Raw genomic sequence first — 22735 nt, forward strand, 5'->3', positions numbered from 1 at the left:
CTACATTCTACCCACATACCAGGGCCCAGTTCAAGTTCCAGTAGCATTCACTGTGATCTTCATTATCTTTTGCACTTACACAGTAGCACTTAATTATATACTGTCATATTGCTATTTAACTACATGTGAATATTGCTTTTCTCCTTAATTATATCTCAAACACTTGAGAACAAGAACCATATCTTATACATGATGTTCCAAAAATAAGACTTTTGGAACACCCTGTACTCTTTTATAAACTCTTAAGCATTAATCAGTCTTGTTCACAGAATTGTTCAGTTGTGTCCAGCTCTTTCAAGGATCAGTTCTAGTGCCACCTTCTAAATGCAACCTTTCCTGATCTCTCCAGGTTGCTAATGTCTTTCCCCTAACATTATTTTTACCCATTTTGCACATCCATTTATATGTCCAAGGGTGTGTGCAAGGTACTGAACCTATAGAGAAAAGGAAGAGTGGCTTAGAGAACTATAAAAAACCAGTAACAAGAAGATGGTTAAGATGGAATGAAGTTTAAAAGACAATAGGTTGTTATTGACAGATGATAGAAGAATGAGAGTCAGAAAGTGGCATTGAGGAGTAAGAAGTAAATCAACTCTCCCTTCTTGCCCTGTGTGTGAAGGGGCTCCTCATAGAAGCAATCAGCCTTGGAGATGGTGCCAAGAACCACTGACATCTCCAAGAGAACATTAGGTTTCCATGAGCACCAGAACATTCAAGAGAAGAATAATTCTGGAAGAAAGAGAGTTTAAGAGTAGTTAAAGTAGTAGTTAAGTAATAGTAGTGTTTAGAAGGCCCCATAGAAGGATAGGCAAGCCAGCCTAGCTAATACAGCTAAGTACCTTAAGGGAGAAAGAGGAAACAACACCATTTTCATGAAAATATCTCAGGACCCTGAACTCAACATTCTTGGAAATAGTAGTGACTCAGCCTCCAGATCAGATTGCATAGACATCATCAAGAGGAGACATCATTATGGAAAGGGGGCCCACCTTCAGCAACAACTGCTGACCAACTGCCACTAACAGGCAGAGAATGACAGAAAGCTGATAATGGCAGACCACCTTTTCTGCTTCCAGTGCAACCATCACAGCTCCCAGGCAAAGAAGCAAGATCTTTAGAGAGAGGGTCAATGGTCCCCACTAACGACCAACCAACTGCTACACATAAGGCAGACAAGTCAGCCTAGCTGAAGTAGCAGGAGGCAGCATGTACCAGGAGAGTCAAACCACATCTACCACCTTGACCATTTTCCTTCAGACTCTGATGGGGACAGCTGAGGATCCTGAACCCAAAAGCCTTAAGAATAGTGATATTAAGTAATAATGACAAAGAAGAAGTATTAACATCTGCTTTGCCATTACACCCCAAGGACCATGGGACTTTTCCATCTGACTAGCAGCTGAAACCTTCCCTATGTGTTGTCTCCTCTGTTAGAATACTATTCTCCTTAATAGCAGGGACTGCCATCTTTTTTCTGTTTATATTCTTGGCATGTAGCATAGTACTTTGAACAGTGATTAATAAATGCTTTATTCATTCATTCTTTCATTCCATCAATCTCTGTCATTCCCTTAAGGGCATGGACTATTTTATTTTCATCTCTGTCCCCCCAGTATTTATTTAGTACTGTGCTTAACTAGAAGTTAGATACTAGACTTGGAATCATGTAAACCTGAATTCAAATCCCACCTAAGACATTTACTGGCTGTGTAATACTAGGCAAGTCACTCACTTAAGCCTCAGCTTCCTCATTAGTAAAAGGGGTTAATAATAATATTTACCGCACTGGCTTGTGGTGAAATCAAATAAGATAACATGTACAGAGTTACGCAAACCTTAAGATGTTCCATAAATTCTTTGCTGTTGTTGTTCAGTCATTTTTCAATTATGTCTGACTCTGTGACCCTATTTGGGGTTTTCTTGACAAAGATATTGGAGTAGTTTGCTATTTCCTTCTCCAGTTTGTTTTACAGATGAAGAATTGAGGTAAACAGGGTTAAGTGACTTACCCAGGATCACACAGCTAGTAAGTGTCTGAGGCCAGATTTGAGCTTGGATCTTCCTGATTCTGGGCCCAGTGTTCTAACCACTGAGTAATTTAGCTGCCCCACATTAATTCTAGCTATTTTTTTTTGATCAACTTTACCCTGACTTATTAAATGAAAATATAGTTTTAAAGGGTCACTTTGGAAGGTCAGATGGCTTCCAGTGGGATAACTGATCATATATGATTGAGAACAGTTTTCCTTCTATTAGAAGTATAATCAGGAATCCTCTGCTTTGGGCATTAGATAATTCCCATTGCCCTACCTTCCCTGTCTTTTCTTAGACTAACTCTGTTCCTACAGGGTAAAAATTCTTCCCTATAGGATATCTCAGAAAAGGTGGTTTGCTTTCACTTATATAAATTTAAATCAGTATCATCATCAAAGGCATTTATTGACATGCCTGTTTACCTGTGGTTCTGTGCATGGAGCTAGGCAATGTTGGTGGTTTTCCAGCTAGTGATATGAACCATAGCAGTACTAGAAACCTGAAGGTGGTCACCTTCATGCAAACAACTGTGCAAATGCTAAAGAGACTATAAGAAGGGGGAAACTAAATATAAAGAAGGAACTAAAATCTGGTACGAGCAATTGAAAAAAGACTTTTTTGGGAAAAAGTATTTCAGAAGGAGGTTGGAGGAAGGAAAAGAGTGTGTCATTTTCATCTATGGAACATGATACATCTTCAAAGATCTTTTATCATTTTGGAAAGAAATTAATGTTATGTTTATATTAGCTATGAGTACAAGGGCTAACCCATACATCCAAGAGCCTGAAAAGTAAAGGTGGGCCTAAAAGTTTGAATATAAGTATCTTGTTGTTATGATCACCTTACATTTTGAGGCGTGTGAGAGATTAAAGAGATACCCACAGTTTCTTTCTCTCTCTCTGTCTCTCTCTGTCTTTCTCTTTCTCCTCCACACATGTATGTGCATGTATATATAATATATATGTGTATATATACACACATTATATGTATACATCCATCCATCCATTACAACATATACATATGTTATATATATATATATATATATATATATATGCAACAAATATGTGCATTTGTTTTAAGTAAAATATAACTACAATGTTTTTTAGGTTTTAGAAGTATTTTTTGGTATATAATATGATATATTTACCTTAACAAAATTTTACACCCATTTTCAAGTCTCAGCCAATGGATCTGACTAAATAAGAAAGCTAGAGGAAGGAAGGATTTAAGATCAGAAAAATATATGTGTAATATAGTAACATTTGAAAGATTTTTAAGACCATTAATTTACTGTCTCATAACAGACTTTGCTACTAATACCATTTTCAAAGGAAATTTAACCAATGAAAAATAATTGCCACCCAAAGAGACCAAGAAGCCAAGAAATCATTTCAGCCAACGAATGCTTTATCTATTTGCCACTATGAGAGATATGTCAGCCAAAGGCAACAGTGATTTAGAATATGAATTCATTCATGAAATTTTACAGAGGAGGATATTAGAAGATTATGAGCAGTATTGATTGCTTCACAAAATGGTAACAAGCATTAGATAGAAAAGGAGACAGGCCAGACATATAGCAAGAGCAAGGCTAGAACCAAAAAACAGCACAGCTTTGTCTCAATGTGCCAACATTTGGGGAGGTGAAGCTATGCTCCCTTCCTCAAAGTGATTGCTGTCCCTGTGCTTCACTTCATAGTCTTCTAATGGCATATGGCCATAATCACTGTAAGTTGTTACCTCCATAGTCCAAAAACCATAGAAACCCTCCCCAAAGGTCATATTTTTCTCCCCAACTCCACAAGAGAATGGGCTTAACTCTTTGAGAGACAGAACATTCTCTTCTAAAGCAACTCTACCTCCTGGGAGACTGCTCTCTATACAGTTATCCCCTCTCCTCTCTTCTACTTCATTTGAATTTGCCCTAAGACAAGTTAAGGTTAGTTGTGGCTTTGAGCTGGTGATAACCAGTGGACAGGCCCACGAGCACCATTGATACCTACGTAATGTTGAGAAGGTCAGGAAAATCTGTATCATGTTGAACCCCCTATAGGAGGTTAATGAGAAAACATAGACAAGGATCATATAGGATAAGAAGGTATGGGAGAATTGCAACCTATACTATTGACAGGAATACCCACATTGATGAGAAAACATATTTGATAAAATACTGAAGCATAATTATTTGTGTTTGAAACACTATACACTCTGTTACAGCAAGAAATGAACCTTACCTTAGCTAGGTATCTTACACAGGACCTATTAACTTCACTATTCTACACACAGTAGGTACCTAATAGTTGTTCCCTCTGCCTCAGGTCTCCTTTATTTCCAATCCATCCTTCACCCAGATGCCAAAATAATATTCCTAATTCATGAATCTGAAAACGTCCCCCTTTCATTCAATAGCCGTAATGCACTTATTCCACGTGCCCCAAAAGTCTTGGTGCAGTTTTAAGCTATTTGACTTTTTAAAGTTTAAAACTCCACTAAGATTTTTTGGGACATCCTGTCTAGTGCTTTGATGTTTATACCACAATTGTCTCACAGAGGATGGAGAGTGATTGAGGTCAGAGGATGGATACTCAAATACAGGTTCTGTTACTTGTATGAATTTAACCAAAACACTCAACTTTTCTGCATCTCAGTTTCCTCTCCTGGAAAATGAGGAAATGTGGATTAGTTGATACCTCAGTTCCCTTCCAGGTGGTCCTCTCATAGGTTCCCAAAGTGGCCAATACAGCCCGCTGCAGGGCTCTGGACCAATGTGAGGCGGTAGTAATACAATACAATACTATACTGTTACATGACACAATATTGTGTCATCAAACTTTCAATGCAGGAAAAAAAACCCACAAATATATAAAAAATTATTAAATTTAAGATGTATTATTTAAAATTTTTTTTTTCAAATGATGCAAATTTTTTAAAAAGTGAAGAGTTAAAGAAAGTAGATTTCCAGGGGGGCACTAAGTAATTTCTTTTAAAGGGGGCAGCAGTCCAAATAAGTTTGGGAACCTCTGCTCTAGATAATTCAGAATCAAAATAGCCCTATTAAGTAGGTAGGTCAAGTATTGTTTCCCCTATTTTCCAGAAAAGGAAAATGAAACAGCCATGATGGTAAGTGACTTGCCCATCAACCCACAGGGCAGCATTCAAAGCCAATCTCTTGATTCTAAGCTAGTTGTTCTCACTAGACCACTATACCCCACCCTCTAAATCTTCACATTCTACAGTATGGCTCCAACCCTGCCTTCCCAGCCTTATGTCATACAACTCTGCTTGTACATTCTACATCCTCTCTTCCCCCCCCTCCAACACCCCATCACCACTAGACTAACAACTTATTCTTTATTTTACCTTTCACTCTTTTGCTGCCATGTACCCACATAGTAAATGCATGTCATGTATTTACTTCAGTGCTTGTCTAGAAGATAAAATACAAATACCTTAGCCTACTATTTAAGACTCTCTACCAAGGGCAGCTAGGTGACGAAGTGGAAAGCACAGTGGCCCTGAAGTCAGGAGGACCGGAGTTCAAATCCGGCCTCAGACCTAATACTTGACACTTACTAGCTGTGCGACCCTGGGCAAGTCACTTAGCCCCAACTACCTATAACTAAAAAAGAAAAAAAGGTTCTCTACAGTGTGGCTCCAACCCTGCCTTCCCAGCCTTTTTTCATACAGCTCTGCTTGCACACTCTGTATCCAACCGCCAGTCCCTAATCTCATTTTTCGCTCTCCTGCCGCCATGTATTCACATAGGGTGGGCTGTTACCTTATTCCTGACACACTCTTCGCCCACATCATTTCCTTCTGAGCTTCTTAGCTTCCTTCCAGTATTATCTCAAAGGAAGTCCCTTCAAGGAAGCCCACCTGATTCCTCCCACAACTAAGTAAGATCTCTTCTTCCTCCACTGTCTTCTGGTACTTTGTCTAGGCTTCTCCTTGGCCTTTACCACATCTATCCATACTCCTTTGCATATGCATTTTATCCTTTCTCTTAAACTATAAGCTCCTTGAGCACAAAGACTAGTGTTCTTTTCATCTTTGTATCTCCACTCCTAGCAAATACCACATGCACATAGTGGTAGGCACTTACTACAGAGTTGTTGAACTTATTTGAATGTGTGAGCCTGACCTACAAGTGTTATTTCTAACTTACTCACTGATTTACCTCTTATTAATGACATTGTCAACTTTATCCAAGGTTTTTAAAAGCCCATTGAGGGGCCTTGTATGAGAACCACAGTACGTCCCTTCCTGGCAGTTTTGTTCCAAAGTTAATTTTAACTGCTTCCCACATATTTTCAAGAGTTTGCAACTGCGACAATGTGTAGGATAAATCAGATCATGAACTTCACTACACCTATGAAATCTTTCTTTAAATGAGTCTCGGTAGAACACAAATTGTGTTTCTTTAAAGGAGTGGCAGATAATAACATCTATATTCAAATGACACTTGTGAAAAGGTTTGCTGTGTGCTTAGAGCATTAAATAATATTGGCCCTGACCTTCAACTTTTCCATGCTACTGTGCTGAGAAACAATTTATATCATGCATTTCCTGGATTAGGGTTTAGGATTTACATTAGGTACAAGTAATGTTGCTATCTACCTATGATTGATCAGAAGGGTGTATTGTGCCGGGCTGGGGAGCACAGGCTGCAGCAAACCTGGAGCAGGCCAGAGGACTGAATCTCGGGCAGCTGTGGAGGTTTCCAGACTCCTCAATCCACCAATGCCAAAGACAACTTAGAAGGTCAGTGGGAAAAGTCTGTTTCTGTCGGTGCTGAGACAGGAAGGTGGGGTTTCAGCTCCATTCCCCAAAAGCGAGGCCCTGGGGGGGAGCAGCTACTTCCCGAGCTTCCGGCCCACAGACTGAGGGGGAATCCAGTGGCTGATCAGAGAGGGACTGCAGGGATCTCTTTGCCAGTGCTGAGGCAAGAATCTCTTGCCTTGCCCCTGTTTGGATCTGGGTCACAGTTCTGGGCAGCGGTGCTGGGGTGAGGAGGAACACTGGCATGGTAGAGCTTGTAGTGTAGTCTTCTGGAATCATGAATGGTCATTGTTATGTACGTAACAATGTTATTGTTACACGTAAGGATGGTTATTCTATTGACCATTCTTAAACAGCTTTCAAACTTGTTTGTTTTAGTTTTACAGTGTAGCTGTTATTATACAAATTGTTCTCCAGGTTCTGCTCATGTCATTCTTTGTCAGTTTATAAAAGTCTTCAAAATCATTCATTTTTATAACATTAATATTATAGTATAAATTGTTCTTCTTGTTCTGATAACTTCACTCAGCATCAGTTTACATGTCTTTCCATATCTTTTAAATCATTTCTCTACATTTCTTATAGCACACTAGTAGTCCATCATATTAATACAACACAACTTATTCATATTCAAAATTTATTCATCTAAATTTTGGTACTTTGAACATGAGATCAAGATCTAATGACTAACAGACACACTAGTGAATGAATAATACTTATATTAATATTCTCACTATTAATGAAATCAAAAGATATAAAGATATTACAGCAAAATAGAATGATGGCTCAAGGAATTCCTTGGAGAGGCAAATAAGGTAGCATAGGTGGTTTCACTATGTGCCGAAGAACAACATGAAATACAATTATATTGTATTAAGGAAGTTTTATCACAGAGATTCCTCAATCAATGTGATGAACTTAGAGGATAATGAGTTTTTGTTGGGGACTTCTATAAGTGCACCTCCCTATGGACATTCTCATTGGCAACTTGTTCGGAGGCCTAAGATAACTCCTAGTTAGGTCCCAGAGAAAGAAGCAACCCCAAAGTGAATTGACTGGTTTGGAACTAACTTTTGGCCCTTCCTAGTAGATGAGTTTCAATAAATGGGGTTACATACTAGATGATTTGGTTGGTTAGGACCATTTAGAGAATCAACTTATAGAAAGCCCCCAATGCTGGCCTATAAAAGAGAGACATCTGTCTTACCTTTTTTTGTTTCCTGTTGATGGAAAACCATTTTTCCTGTTAAGAGAGTAGACCAGATTATACTAGAAAAGAACAATTATGAACTGCCTTAGGATTTATATGTATTCCCTCAATACTTTCTTATCACTAGGACAGAAAGGAGAGTTCCTGATAATGAACTTTCCCAGCCCAAGATATGGTAGTAGCTAGGATGATGATAGAGTATCAAGAGTTCTTCAGAAAAATATATCAAACCAGTATTTGCCCACGCAACCTGAGAAGGCAGTTAACGAGCAAAGTTCTTGAAAGCCCTATCTTCTCTCTGAAATTATGTCCCATTTACCCTGTATATTGAATGTACCTAGTTGTTTGCATGTTTTCTCCTCCATAAGAATGGAAACTGAAGGCAGAGATCATGTTTTTGTCTTTTTTTATCCCCAGTGCCTCATGGATGATCAATTATAAAGAAAGGGTTAAAATTAACACAAAGTTAGAATAAAGGACAAAGATAGGAAGAAGACTGCATGGTTCAAGATAGCTCCACCCTGACCAACCATTGATAATAATTTCTTGCAAAAGCAACAAACATTTTAACCTCTTACAGTTTGTCAAATGCTTATTCAAATAAAACATTTACTCAGAAAAGTAATAGGATATGAATAAAAATAAAGATATTGATTTTCTCCATTTCATGGATAAACAGTTTAACTGATATAAAAGAAATTACATACTGAACAGGCCAAACAAACTCAGAAACTACATTAGCCAACAAATGCTTGATCTCCTTGCCAAATAGGGAGATGTGGTAGCCAATGGCAACATACCTTTGTAAAACAAGCACATTTGTAAAACTACAGAGAGCAGTGACAAAAGATTATGTCACAAAATAGCAAAAAGCAATGAAGAAGAAAATGAAACTTTAGAAAGATTTGTGAGGTCCAATCAAGTCACATCATCTTGGGAAATAAAAATGATAGGAAAATAACAAATAGATGTGAAATGAAACAGATCTCCTTGTATTTTAATGATAGGAATTCTTTTATTTATTGCATTTTTATTCCTAGAGCTTAGCATAGTACCTGGCACATAGTACATATTTAATAGATGCTTGTTGGTTTATTGATTTTTTTTCTCATTATCAATGGCAATAGAATCTTACATTTCTTAATACTACAGTCCATGATGTGCTATAAGTAAAACTGAAAATTATACTCAAGGAAATAAAGTAAGGAAAAAACAGCTAGGCATGACAAAAAAGTATGAAAAAGAAAATGTTCCTTAGGAGACTAAACCATGCCTCATAAGGATTCCCAAAACTAGTTCAGACCCAATTGAAATTTTTCTCAATATTTCCTCCTTCCACCTGCTACATTAGAAAGAGTACTAGAGTAGGAATTATACTATAATATTAATGTTATAAAAATGAACTAATACTCATTATTTGAAAAATGAATTGGTTGGACTAGGAGGTCCCTGAGGTACCTTCCAAATCTAAATCTATGATATAAATATAAAGTGAAAGTGGCTAGAAAATTTTTTTAGAGTTATTGTCTATCCGTCCTGAGAATATCCACAGTAATCTCTGTTTGAAGAAGAAATAACTCAGCAACATTTTGGAGGACAGAAATCAAGTACTTCTAGGAGAGGTTACAAGCAGATACAACTTCTTTTAGTTAATCCTGATGCTTGATGGAGAACCCGTGCAAGTTAGAAATACAAATACACAGTTTTCTTTCAGATCAGTCCCAATGAGGCAACGACTATTCCAAGGTCCAGTACAGAGTTGCCTTCAATGAAGCAAGGACTTTAAGGAATCCTCTATGAGACTTTAAGCCTTTCACACGCAACCAAGATTAAGGATTTTGTACTCAGTAATATATTCAAAAGTATATAGTACAATAGCAAGGAAAGCATAGATGATGGAGTCTGACAGAGTCAAAGGAAACGTTTCCAGAACTTATTTTTCCCTAATAACAGCAAAACCTCAACATTTGGGAGAAGAAATGAAGAAACAGCACCCTCCCTTCTTTGGGCACAGAGTTGGGAATTACAAATATACTTATCACAGTACCTGGCACATAGTAAGTGCTTAATAAGTACTTGTTCCTTCCTCTGCAATTAACCCTTTTCTTTATGAATACACAGGTGCACCTTGTACTATTTCCCACTTCTCTCTTATTTCCCTCCCACTTCCCTCCTATTTCTCTTCCACTTCTCATCTCTCTTCCCTGCAACAACACACAGGAATGGAACTAGCTCAATAAGGTACCAAGAAACAGAGTTCTAATATTGGCATCACAGTGCCTACATTCCAATTCTGACTCGGTCACTTTTATTTCCTGCATGATTTTGGGAAGCCATTTAATCTCTGGTCCTCAGTTTCACCATCCATAAATCAAGGAGAGTTGAAATAAGCATCCTCTAAACTCCCATCCAGCTCTCAATCTTTAAGGTTAATAACCAATGAGTGGCCAGAGTATTTGGGAGCCCTAAGTATATGTGTCTGAGGATAATAAAATACTTTGTCATTAATATAAATGTTTCATAAACACATTCAAACATAAGTAACATACTGAAAATGATGAATGATGATGATGCATGATGTAATCATGATCTGCATATATACTTCAGAGACAAAGTAGTGGCAGGTAATTTTTATAAATATGACACTTATAACAAATGGTGACACTGTGAGGTTTTCCACTATGGAAAATGATGTTGGGAGTCCGTGTGTTGTGGAAAAGTAGCTATGCTTGTACAAAATGTGTCTTATACACAGGTCAGGTTTCCAAAGGAATTAAATATTTGAGAAGAAACTTTGCACATATGTGTGGGCAAATATCTAGTCATGTAGGGATCAGTAAACAATGAGAAGACAGCTGAAAGGACAGGGAATTAAACTGGCAGAAATGGCTGTAACCAACATAGTTATAACCAAGGTAGGATACATGGGAATTTGCTCATGAAACAAATTTAGAGGCAGTGATGGCATTTATATTCCTCTAGTAGCATAGAAACTCAACTGTACTTGGTACCTAGTTAGCAACAAAGATTAGTCAAAGTAGGAAGCTACTGGGTTCTTTGCTTTCTCTCTCTTCAATCCCCAGACCTATGGCATCCCAGGTGAATCCCTAGTCTTTCTCTACCAGTCTCCTCTAGGCAGCTTTTCCTTTAGAAGCAACCTCCTGGTATCCTAGGGTATCTCCTTATTGCCCCCTCCCAGTTGAAACTTTCTTTTAAAGTTGACTTGAAGACCTATTTCCTACTTGCTTGCCCTAAGTGCCAAAATTCATGATTAGGGTCCTGGAGGTGAGTGCACAGTTTTTGTACCAAATCAAGGAAAATAATTCCCCCTTACACATAAAAAACATAACATTTTAAAATATAAATGGTGATGCTTTTAAGGTCACTTAGTTTAATCTCCTTTTTGGTCTAATCTAATTTCCTAAATAAGGAAAATGAAGCCCAGGAAAACTGAAGTAACTTACCCAAGAACAAGGATAATCAGTAGCAGAACTAGGTTTAACTATCTAACAGTGACAAAAGAGAAAATAAAATGCTAGTTTGTTTGCAGATAAAATTCTGACAATATAAGAAAATTTTATTTTTGACCTCAAAAATTTGAAAGTGACCTCATTATTTAATTTAATAGAACATAGAGGTTCAACTTATTTAGTGGCAGACACTATCATGGGTACAGAACCTTCATTGTCCTAAAACTGACTAGAAAACCCTACCTCTGCCACAGAACTTGGTATATTACCCTAGATTGAATCCAGAATTGTAGAAGAATAGTTCACTTGTGAGTCCCTCAGATAGAAGATGCCGCAGGTAGAACTAAGGAGACAATAGGGTAGACAAAGAAGAATAGCACGTGCAGTGATTATTAATAGGGTGTGGAAAGTTCTGCAGATAAATATTTGGGACAAAAAAGTTGAAACAAGAAATTATCACAATCCCAAATGATAAAACCACAGCAAAGTAAAGTGGTAATCTTCTTGTTAGGACTAACAACTTAAAGAGAAATAGTGAAAAAATGAAAAAAAAATATTGAGTAGAATGTATACTCTAAGAAGGAATATTTTAAAGTCTCCTTATGTAGAAATGAAAATAAGAGGCAAAATGTATAATGCAATATCTGTTATTGTGTTTTTTTCTAAAGTTCACTTTTCAGAAATTTACAAAATGATGTTGATCTCCCAATAGGCTGTGTAAAGACATTTTAGTTTATACAGCCAAGTTTGAGTCAAAATCTGCCCTCCAAATTAAATATGTGCTTCACAACCACCATGACTTCTGTACTTTGGTATTTATTGTAGAGAAAGTTATTTATTATCTAGGCAAGAAATACACTGTGATGGCAGGAGTAGGAAATTCATTCCCATATTATTTATATCACGTGCTATGTAATTTATGTTTCTTCAGCACAATTAAATAAGAACTATCCCTCATGGGATGTCCATCAATTAGGGAATGGCTGAACAACTTGTGGTATATGATTGTGATGGAATACTATTGGGCTATAAGATATGATGGGCAGGATGCTTTCAGAAAAACCTGTGAAGATGTATATGAACTGATACAAAATGAAGTGAGCAGAACCAGAACACTGTATACAACAACAGCAATATTGTATGATTATTAACTGTGAAATACAGCCATTCTGATCAACACAATGATCCAAATCTGACAATTTCAAAGTATTTATGATGAGAAATGCTATCCAACTTCAAAAAAAGAACTGATGGAGTCTGAATGCAGATTAAAGCATAATTTTTTTAACTTTCTTAAATTATCTTTGGAAATTTAGTCAATGTTTCTTAGTACTAGACTATCGAAATTCATTTCCTCCAGCATTTCTCATGGAGTCTGTTTGCCCCAGGCATTTCTCTGCTGGCAACACTGCTTCCTCTGGTTGGCCAGGAATCCCACCCTGTCTTCCAAGGAGTGTAAGATGTCATACAAAGGATGAAAAGCCAGATAAGCAGTGTTCATGCCATCTTTCATGGATTCTATATTATTCTATACTATTCTGTATGAATCTATACTAAGCCATGAGAAAGACTGACATGCCCTTGATCATGCTATAAGTTCTGACTTTTTCAAAAAAGAATCCCTTTCTCTTTCCCTTTCTCACACTATGAGTGAGGTCAAAAGACTATTCTTTCTCAACATTGTCTATTAATAAGGAATTTCTATCCTTTTCTCAATTGGAATAGTAGTAGCTTTATACCTCTATTCTTATTACTCTCCAGAGAAATTTTAGGGGAGTAGCATTAATAAGAAATTTTGAGCTCTGTGAGTATGCAGTGGGGTGAAAACTCATCTACATTTCATAGACATTGAGGCACAGAAACTATAATTAAAAAAAGGATTTCAAAATCACCTAGTCTAACACCATTTTACATTTAAGGAAACTAAGAATCAGTGATATAATCAGTCTTACAAAGCTTTGCCAAGATTAGCTTAGGAGGAATTCTGCAATGGAGTGCCCTGGGCACCTGGATTTCATACTATACTATTTGACACATTTATCAATGCCTTGAATAAAAGGACAGATGATCTATTTATCAAATATGCTAATGATGCAAAGATGGGAGGAATAGCTGTCATATCAGATGACAGAGAATGACATTAACCCATCTAGAAATCCCAATTGCTCTTTATCATTAAAGCCCATCTTTAAATACCCTGTAGTTAATTACAAACTTCTTAGGACTCATGATTCCTGCTTGTTACTCTTGATAGTTTCAGGGGTAGGGAGCTGCAGCCTCAAGGCCACATGTGGCCCTCTAGGTCCTCAAGTGCAGCCCTTTTGCTGAATCCAAACTTCACAGAACACATTCCTTATTTGTTCTGTTTGGACAGTTTGGATTCAGTCAAAGAGCCTCACTTGAGGACGTAGAGGGCCACATGTGGCCTTGAAGCCACAGCTTACCCACTCTTGGCTGTTTTACCTTCACATTCTCTTCTCCACCATGTTAGACTCTAAATACTTCTCATAATATCTTGCTGCTGGTAAACATTCCCCTAGCCCAATACACATACAATTAGTGGAAATATGTACTTTCCAAAAGAGACATAGAGATGAAACCCTGGGATTTCTAACCAGGCTGACCCAACACCAGATACCTGCAATATCTGTATGTAAAAATGGATAATGGGGGTGGTGGTTATGTATTTCCCAAGAGCACTGTACTTGCCGTGGCATACCAGCCCAAAGACTGCTCCCTAATTTTTGTTGCACATAGACTGCTCTGTTTTACATGCTATTTATGCAGAATACTGAAAATAGTAATTCTAATTTGGTTCTTCAATTGATAAATATTTAATAGGTGCCTACTATGTGCAAGTAGTCTCTAAGAATATAAATTGAAACATCAAACAGTCCTTGTCCTCAAGAAGCTTCCATCCCCTCAGGAACTTCCCTGCTCCTGGGCATTTCAGACACCATAGATAATTACTAATCTTCTTCAGGACAAAACTTGTTATCTGCTGTATTTACCAAGCACATGTGTACTGATCCATCCCTCTCTGTTGCTGAAAACAAAGAAGGGGAGGCCATGTCCCTTCCTACTGTTGACACAAGTGGATCATATCTTGCGTTGGTATTATTGAGCTATCTTCTATATAATGAATTCCTTTGTGAGAGATTTTTGAACATCAAGAAACACAAGGGACTACTGCCTAAACAACATTCTGAATATAAGATCAGAAATGAAATCAATGGATCACAAAAATGTGGGTACTCTTTCCATTGGTATAGATCTCACCCTTCTATGCCTTTTCACATGCTCAATTTTTATAGATGTTCTTTAATAGTTCCACAGAAGGTATCCAACCAGTTAGAGAACCTCCTCTAAATTATTACAGCAATTTGACTGATCATTATTGCCCACTTGCCATAAGACTGGCCCACCTCATTTTCTAATCCTATATTTCCTCAATGGTAAAAGTATTCCTAGGCAACTATTGAAGACTATAAGTTGCAGAACTTGTGTAAAAGTTCTTGGTAAAAGAAGTTTCCATGGAGGTATTCCTTTTACCCACAGAATCACAGGTCCATTTCCAAGATCTTTTACATCAATTGTCAACACTGGAAATACACTACAATCTACTTGTGTTGATCATGCATCTATTTCTCATCCTTTGTGTTCCCTGCAACCTTGATTCCTTGGAGTCTATGATGTTCCAAGATTTTCAATTATACATCATTACTAGGAAAATGATAAGTTAAAAGCAGGTGTCTTTCTTTCAGGACACAAGTTTGGATCATGAAAAAAACTGACTCAACCCACCCTTTCCCTCCTATTCACATCTTAGTCCAACCCATGTCCATCTACATTGGTTGTCCCAGATGCCTCTACTGATGCAACAACTCAGTGGACATCTAGGTACAGAATGATACCCTCCTTTTACAGAAGAAAAAATTGAGACTCAGAAAGTTGAAGTGATTTGCCCAAAATTACGCGAGCAGTTAATAGCAGTGCCAGTATTAAAACTCAGGACTTCTGGCTTCAAATCTAATGTTCTATTCACAATATCCAACTACCTGCCACCATTTTGATTTGACAGCTTTTTCAGAAACTCTATTAATTAAAACAAGGACCAGTGGGTCAATTTAGTAATTATTCCAGTGTAAGAGAGAGCAATCAGGCAGTGAGAAATAGGTGCCAATAAAGCTTTTACTGGTTAGACCACGTTCAGCTGAAAATGGAAGATATTTTAGTTGGCAGCTGCTCCAACTTTTCATCTGGGATTAATTACTCTCCAGAAGCAGTCTGTCTGGCACAACAAAACAATTTTCACTTATCAACTGTAAGAGATTAACAAAAGTCACCATATCACTGGAATGAAACACCAAGCTATAATTTATGCTATCAATAATGGAGTAAATAGGACTTTTCTGTTCCTTTTCCTTCTGTTAACAGAAAATGTTTTCCCTTTTAAAAATGCAAATGGACTAGGGTTTTAGCAGAATTTTTAGTCTTCACATTCCATATCTGAGAAATTTTTAATGTTTTATGTCTTTACATGTTCATTCTCCCAGTGCAATGCTCTGATCACTTCACACCCCAGCTCTAAAACCTTTAAAAGATTCCTTCTCCTACTAAATAAAGTTCTCATTCCAAGGCCCTGCACAAGCCAACTACAATCTGTTTTTTCTGCCTTATTTTATCCTTTTCCTTGCCACATATTCTATGCTGCTATGAAAAAGAAAATATTTTCATTCCTTGAATATATTCTGTCCTCTCTAAGTTGACTAGTACCATTACACATGCCTAGAATGCTTTCCTTTCTGTCTTATGTGCTAAAATATTGAGGGTGATATTGGTGGTGGTGGTGGTGGTGATGATGATGATGACATTAACTGATATCCATTTAACATTTTAAGGTTTTCAAAGTGCTTTATGTGTATTACTTCATTCAATCCACACAAAGTGCTAAGATTATGATGGAGAAACAAACTGAGAGGTTGTAACCTGACCAGTGTCATATAGCTAAGATGTGTCTGAGGCAATATTCAAGTTCAAGTCTTCCTGACAATAAGTCTTATACTCTATCCACTAAGCTACCTCCAATGGAGAAGAGCATAACTCATCCATGCCTTCCTAACCTGTGCAGTTGTTGTCCATATTTTATAGGGACCCTACAAAGGAATCAACCAACATATGGACAGTTATGATTGGTCCAGGATCATCTGAGAAAGTAAACACGAGGCAGACAAATTACTCAAGAAAATCTCTCATTAGCTGATGCTGTATATGATTTCTTCCCTGGTTTTACCTGATCAACTCCAAGCTATTCTCTACTGTAATATACCATCTGACTCTACTGGACCAGTGAATTTTCTGACAAGGTTTTGACATAAGCTTGACCCCAGTAAAGCAAGTCAGTATCTCAGATGAAGGCTTTAATTACATATTTTGCCCCCATTTGTTACCTGTGTGACCTTTGGAACATCACAAAATCTCTGAACCTCAGTTTCCTTGTCTATAAAATGATGGTATTAGATTAGAAAACTTCTAATTACTCTGAGTTCTAAATTCTATTGTTATTTAAGTAGTATGAATAAACAATAAAAGAATCATAGAATTGGAAAATTGGTGAAGATTTCAATGGCCATCAAGTCAAACCCATACATAAAAGACAGAATATGACATATGAGAGAAGGTTTTAATACGGGGTTTGGGAGAAATAATACAAGACTGCTGCATGAAAGGGGAAGGACAGGTTCACACCTAAATTTGAAGAGTGATTTTTTTGTTTTTGTTTTCTCCAAGGCAGGGCTTATCACTCTTGGCCTCTGCCATCCAGAAGCTTGCTAGTGTTTAGAAGAGGAACTGGTGACTTTTTGTCAATCAAGCAAGCAACAGGCTCTGTGCTCAGCATTAAAAATATAAAGACATAAAGGAAATATTCCATGCCCTTAAGGAGCTTTCATTCTGTCATGGGATACAAAATGTTCATACACACACATATATACACATATATACATATATGCATACCTATAAACATATATTATTATTATTATTATTATTATTATTATTATTATTATTATTAAACAGTAGTCAAATACCAGATAATCTGGGAGGAAGGTCACTAGCAGTTACGAAGATCAGGAAGGCCTTCATGTAGAAGATGGTACACTGAACAGAATTTTAAAGGAAATGGGAGATTCCAGGAGGAGATAAAGAGGGAATGCATTCCAGTCTTGGTGTATGGTCAGTTTAAAGGCACAGATATTGCAGACATAGTCCTTTTGCCCCTTAATGCTCTTTCTGAGAAATACCTCAAGAACATTATTGGGGTTAATGCAGGGTTTCTGGAGCTAACTCCCTGCAGTGGTGACTACAGATTTCCATTGCTCTATTCAGGGCTCAAGGCTCCTACCCATTTACCTGGGAGCAGAGAACAGATTCTTCCTAAATCCTATTGCCCTCTGGTTTTACTTGTTGCTTCATTTTAATATGAACAACATGTACATGGGTATTTCGATATAATAGATAGTATTAGATTATTCCTAGGAAAAGTCTGATCAAAGACTTTAACTACATTTTCTAGAATTTAGTCCCCACCCCTTCCCCATTTATTTTGTCCTAATAATAGCATTAGTTCAAGTTCACCACCAAAAAGATTATAGCAAAGTAATGTTAGACTCTTCATGCTAATTGAATCTGAATTTGCAATTCAGTTCTTATGCTGATTCAGTAATTGATTTCAACAAATAGACTTCTCCAAAGGAAATTACAGAAATTAATTTATTTTTATGACCTTGAACCAGCTCAAAAGGGAAAATTGTCTAAGCAAAAACCCCAGCTCTGAACAACCTATTGTACCACTTATAAAAGAACAGCCATAACTTTCAGTTTTCAAATACAAGCTCACCTACTTAATATGGTTTATGTGGTATCCTTCATGAAGACAGAGATCAAGTAGGCACCTGTTCAAAGTCTCTTTCCAATACCATGACTCTTGGGACATGACTAAAGTGTATTTTGGAACGTTCTGTAGCAAGTAAAGAAGGGTCACCAAAAAAAAAAAAAAGAAAGAAAGAAAGAAAAGAAAACTAAACCAGTGGTTCTTGACCTTTTTTGGTTTTGTATGTCATGATCTCCTTGACAGTCTTGTCATAATAGCTTTAAAAAAAAACAACCACAATTTCACAGATGTCAGGTTAAAAACCTCTGCTGTAAACTCAGTAGAATAACTTCATTTGGCCACAGTGAGAGGAATAATTCCAAACCTATAAACCTAGCCATATTTTATTCTGGAAGAAGGTTAAAGCAACAGCCTAGATGAAGGTGATTATCTTCCACAGAAGCAAAACTCACTAATAATGGCTTTCAGTTTCACTCATAAAATCTGCTAATTCCATACATTAAACCATATTTTATTTATGACAACAGCCCAAATTGCAATAGCCTTGTTTGCTTTCATAGTCAGTATCTAATGAGATCTTATTTGTAAAAGCACTTAGCACAGTGCCTGGCAGATGGTAGGCACTTAATAAATGCCTGTTCCCTCCCTAACTTCTACCCCTCACTGACCCTGTTACTCTGAATACAAAGATAAAGACTAAGCCTCTAGAAGCCTTCTCCCTTCTTTGAGGTAATTGGACACCTGACATTGTGAAGGTGATTTTGATCTCTTCCTGCCCTTGCATCTAAACTTCTAGGTATTACATATAGGTTCTCAAAACACACCCTCAGGGCCATGGAACAGAATTTCAAAACAAGTCAAAAAAGCAACTGCTGTTGTCCCGTCATAGTTTTAACCCTCACCAGAAACATAGATCCCTTGTTACATGGAGATAGTACATAACAGAGTTACCACACACTATGCCCACAGGAAAAAGATACATACTATTCCCTAGCTGCTTCAATTCTGAATAACAACCTAGAGAAAAGACAAAATTACATAACCAAGTCATGGAAACTTTTTTGAGACAGAAAGGCAATGGAATGGTTCTCTTCCAAAGGCCTTAGTCTTCCTCTGTGAACAATCCAGACAATAAAAAGGCAGAATATTGGTCCATTCTGATTGAATTTATAAGCACTGGTAGATTTATTAAGTTCCCTCAGAGAACATTGGATTCTTTTCATACAATGTAATAAAAATGCAACACCACTTAATCAGGAAATGGTTTGTTTCTGTCCACCATTTCAATACTGAATCAACCAGCTTCACCATCATTGCTGACCAGGGTGCCAACAACACTCTGATCAGAAGTGCTAAAACTAGAAAGAATACTCTATACATTCACTACACCTATTATAGTTAACCACACACTCATCTTTTAATGACATAATCTGGTTTCCCTTCTCTCCACAAATTATGCTCTTGAAGGCAACATATAATATTTTCTCTGCTAAGTTCAATGACTTTACTGAATATCTGCAATGTTTGTGCAGCTTATGACATTGACCATCCTTCTCTACTTTGTTTGAATGTTCTCTCTTCCTTTGCCTTCTATGATGCTTCTCTCTCCTAATTCTCCACCTGACAGTATAACTGTTCCCCTTTAGTCCCCTTCTCTGGTTCATCCTCTTTCTCCCACTCCTAAGTGATAGTTGTCCACCAAGCCTTTGACCTCAGCTTTCTTTGCTCTCCAGATTTTGTACTTTGACAAGCTCAGTACAGAGGCATGAAGTCTCATGCTTTTGCACTGATGCCATGATTCCACTTTCTCCTCCTTTCTGCTCACTGAAGATTTTGTTGTTTTTCTTTCTCTCAAGCTCCAGTCTAGGTGCCACCTCCTCCAAACTGAAAAGGTTTTCTTTCTTTTCAAATTTTCCTAGAATATTTGTCCAATTCTCTCCTCTCCTCTCTTCTCTCTCTCTCTCTCTCTCTCTCTCTCTCTCTCTCTCTCTCTCTCTCTCTCTCTCTGTCTCCATTGCTACATACTGCTATGAATTGATTGCACAATATATTCTCTCCATCTCCTTTAAATAAACTATAAGCTATTTGAAAGACTATGTTGTTTTTCACCTTTGTATCCTCAGCACTTAGCAAAGTCTGGTTCTTAATATGTATTCAATGATTTAGTCTACAGACTAAAATGGCCTAACAATAAATGTTAATCAGGGGCAACTAATATCCATGGTAACACATTTAATACTCATTTGATCAATTCTTTAACTTAGTGTTCATGGTCCCCCACAATGTGGTCAAAATCTACCTTTTCAGCCCTATCTTCCACACCAATCTTCAATATCAATATCTGTTCCAAATAAATGAAAATCTATTCATTATATTTCAAATATATTTTATACTTCATAGCTTTTCTGACTTTTCTTGTGTCTTTCCACGTTCCTTCAATGCCCTCCCTGCTCCATCATGCTGTCCAAATTTGTATCATTCAAGGCCTAACTTTAGACCTTAGCTTTCCTCAAGCTTTCCTGGTCCACTTCAGCATTCAATGATATCATCTTCATTGAAATTCACAGCACTTACTGCCTACACCTCTGATTTCCTGCACTGCCTCTAGACAGCATTTATAATGACATCACTGAACATACAAACGAATGCTGCCTTGAAGTTTGGCAGAACTTAATCTAAATCCTTGTTCTGATATTATATTGTGTGTAAACATGGGTAATTAATTTACTTTGCCTCAATGAGTCTCAGACTCTTCACCTCAAAATGGCAATAATAAGGCTTCTACTACCCACCTCAAATGTGTGGCATAAGGAAAAGGCAATATAAATACTAAACCACCGTAATAGTATTATGGAATTTTTTTATTTTTATACTAGAGCAGTGGTGTCAAACTCAAATAGAAACGGATCCCTATGGACCATAAATTGACTTAGAAAACCACAAATTAAGAATAGCTATTTTATATTGTATTTTTATTTATTTTTTCAGACATTCCCCAATTACATTTTAATCTGAATCAGGCCACACTTAGGTGTTTTGCAGCCCACTTGGCTTGAGGGCTTTGAGTCTGATATCTATATACTAGAGTACATAGCACATAAGCTCTTAAGGATGGATACTATACTTACACATCTTTGGATCCTCAAAGGGCCTTGAAAATGAAAGATATAGAGGCGGAGCCAAGATGGCGAAGTGAAAGCAGTGACTTGCTTGAGCTCTCCCCCAAACCCTTCCAAATACTCATAAAAAATGGCTCTAAACAAATTCTGAAGCAGCAGAACCCACAAAAAGACAGAGTGAAACAAATTTCCAGCCCAAGACAACCTGGATGATTGATCAGAAAGGTGTATCGTGCCGGGCTGGGAGCGCAGCATAGCGTGGCATGGGTGCACAGGCCGCAGCATGGGCGTGCAGGCTGCAGCAAACCTGAAGCAGGCCTCAGAGGACTGAATCTCGAGCAGATGCTGAGGTTTCCAGACTCCTCAATCCACCAATGCCAAATACAACTTAGAAGGTCAGTGGGAAAAGTCTGTTTCTGTCGGTGCCTGAGAAAGGAAGGTGGGGTTTCAGCTCCATTCCCCAAGAGCGTGGCCCTGTGGGGGGGGCAGCTGCTTCCCGAGCTTCTGGCCCACAGACTGAGGGGGAATCCAGTGGCTGATCAGAGAGGGATTGCAGGGATCTCTTTGCCAGTGCTGAGGCAGGAATCTCTTGCTTTGCCTGTGTTTGGATCTGGGCCACAGTTCTGGGCAGTGGTGCTGGGGTGAGGAGGAGCGCTGGCTTGGTGGAGCTTGTAGTAGTTATGGAGAGGAGCCCCTCATCACAGTTACAGGACAGAAAGGAGTACTTGTAGTCGCAGGCCAGGAAAGGAGTAAACACCTTGCCCCTTATCATACCACCTTGGAAGAACTGAAAATTTACAGGTCCCTACAAGTATCTCTGAAAACAGCTGTACAAACCCCGAAGCTTGGGACAGTACATTCTCCACATTGGAAGCAGATTCGTACCTTAACAAAGAGTTTAAAACTCAAGTAATTGGCTGGGATCATGAGCAAGCAGCGCAAAAAGAGTCAGACTATATTATCTTACTTTGGTGAAAAAGAAGACCAAAATATACAACCAGAAGAAGACAACAAAGTCAAAGCCCCTACATCCAAAGCCTCCAAGAAAAATATGAATTGGTCCCAGGCCATGGAAGAGCTCAAAAACGATTTTGAGAAGCAAGTTAGAGAAGTAGAGGAAAAACTGAGAGTGATGCTAAAGGAGACCCAAAAAAATACTGAAGAAAATAACACCTTAAAAAATAGCCTAACCCAAATGGCAAAAGAGGTCCAAAAAGCCAATGAGGAGAAAATG

General features: G+C 37.7%; 1 protein-coding gene across 1 annotated transcript in view; it reads right to left on the reverse strand.

The window, feature by feature from the left end:
- GRXCR1 (glutaredoxin and cysteine rich domain containing 1) overlaps nucleotides 1-22735 on the reverse strand; it is a 123148-nt gene that overhangs the window by 85318 nt on the left and 15095 nt on the right. The gene's annotated exons all lie outside the window — the stretch shown is intronic.

This window comes from Phascolarctos cinereus, unplaced genomic scaffold (genome assembly GCF_003287225.1).
Source record: "Phascolarctos cinereus isolate Bilbo 61053 unplaced genomic scaffold, phaCin_HiC Scaffold_9;HRSCAF=440, whole genome shotgun sequence".
Lineage (NCBI taxonomy): Eukaryota > Metazoa > Chordata > Mammalia > Diprotodontia > Phascolarctidae > Phascolarctos > Phascolarctos cinereus.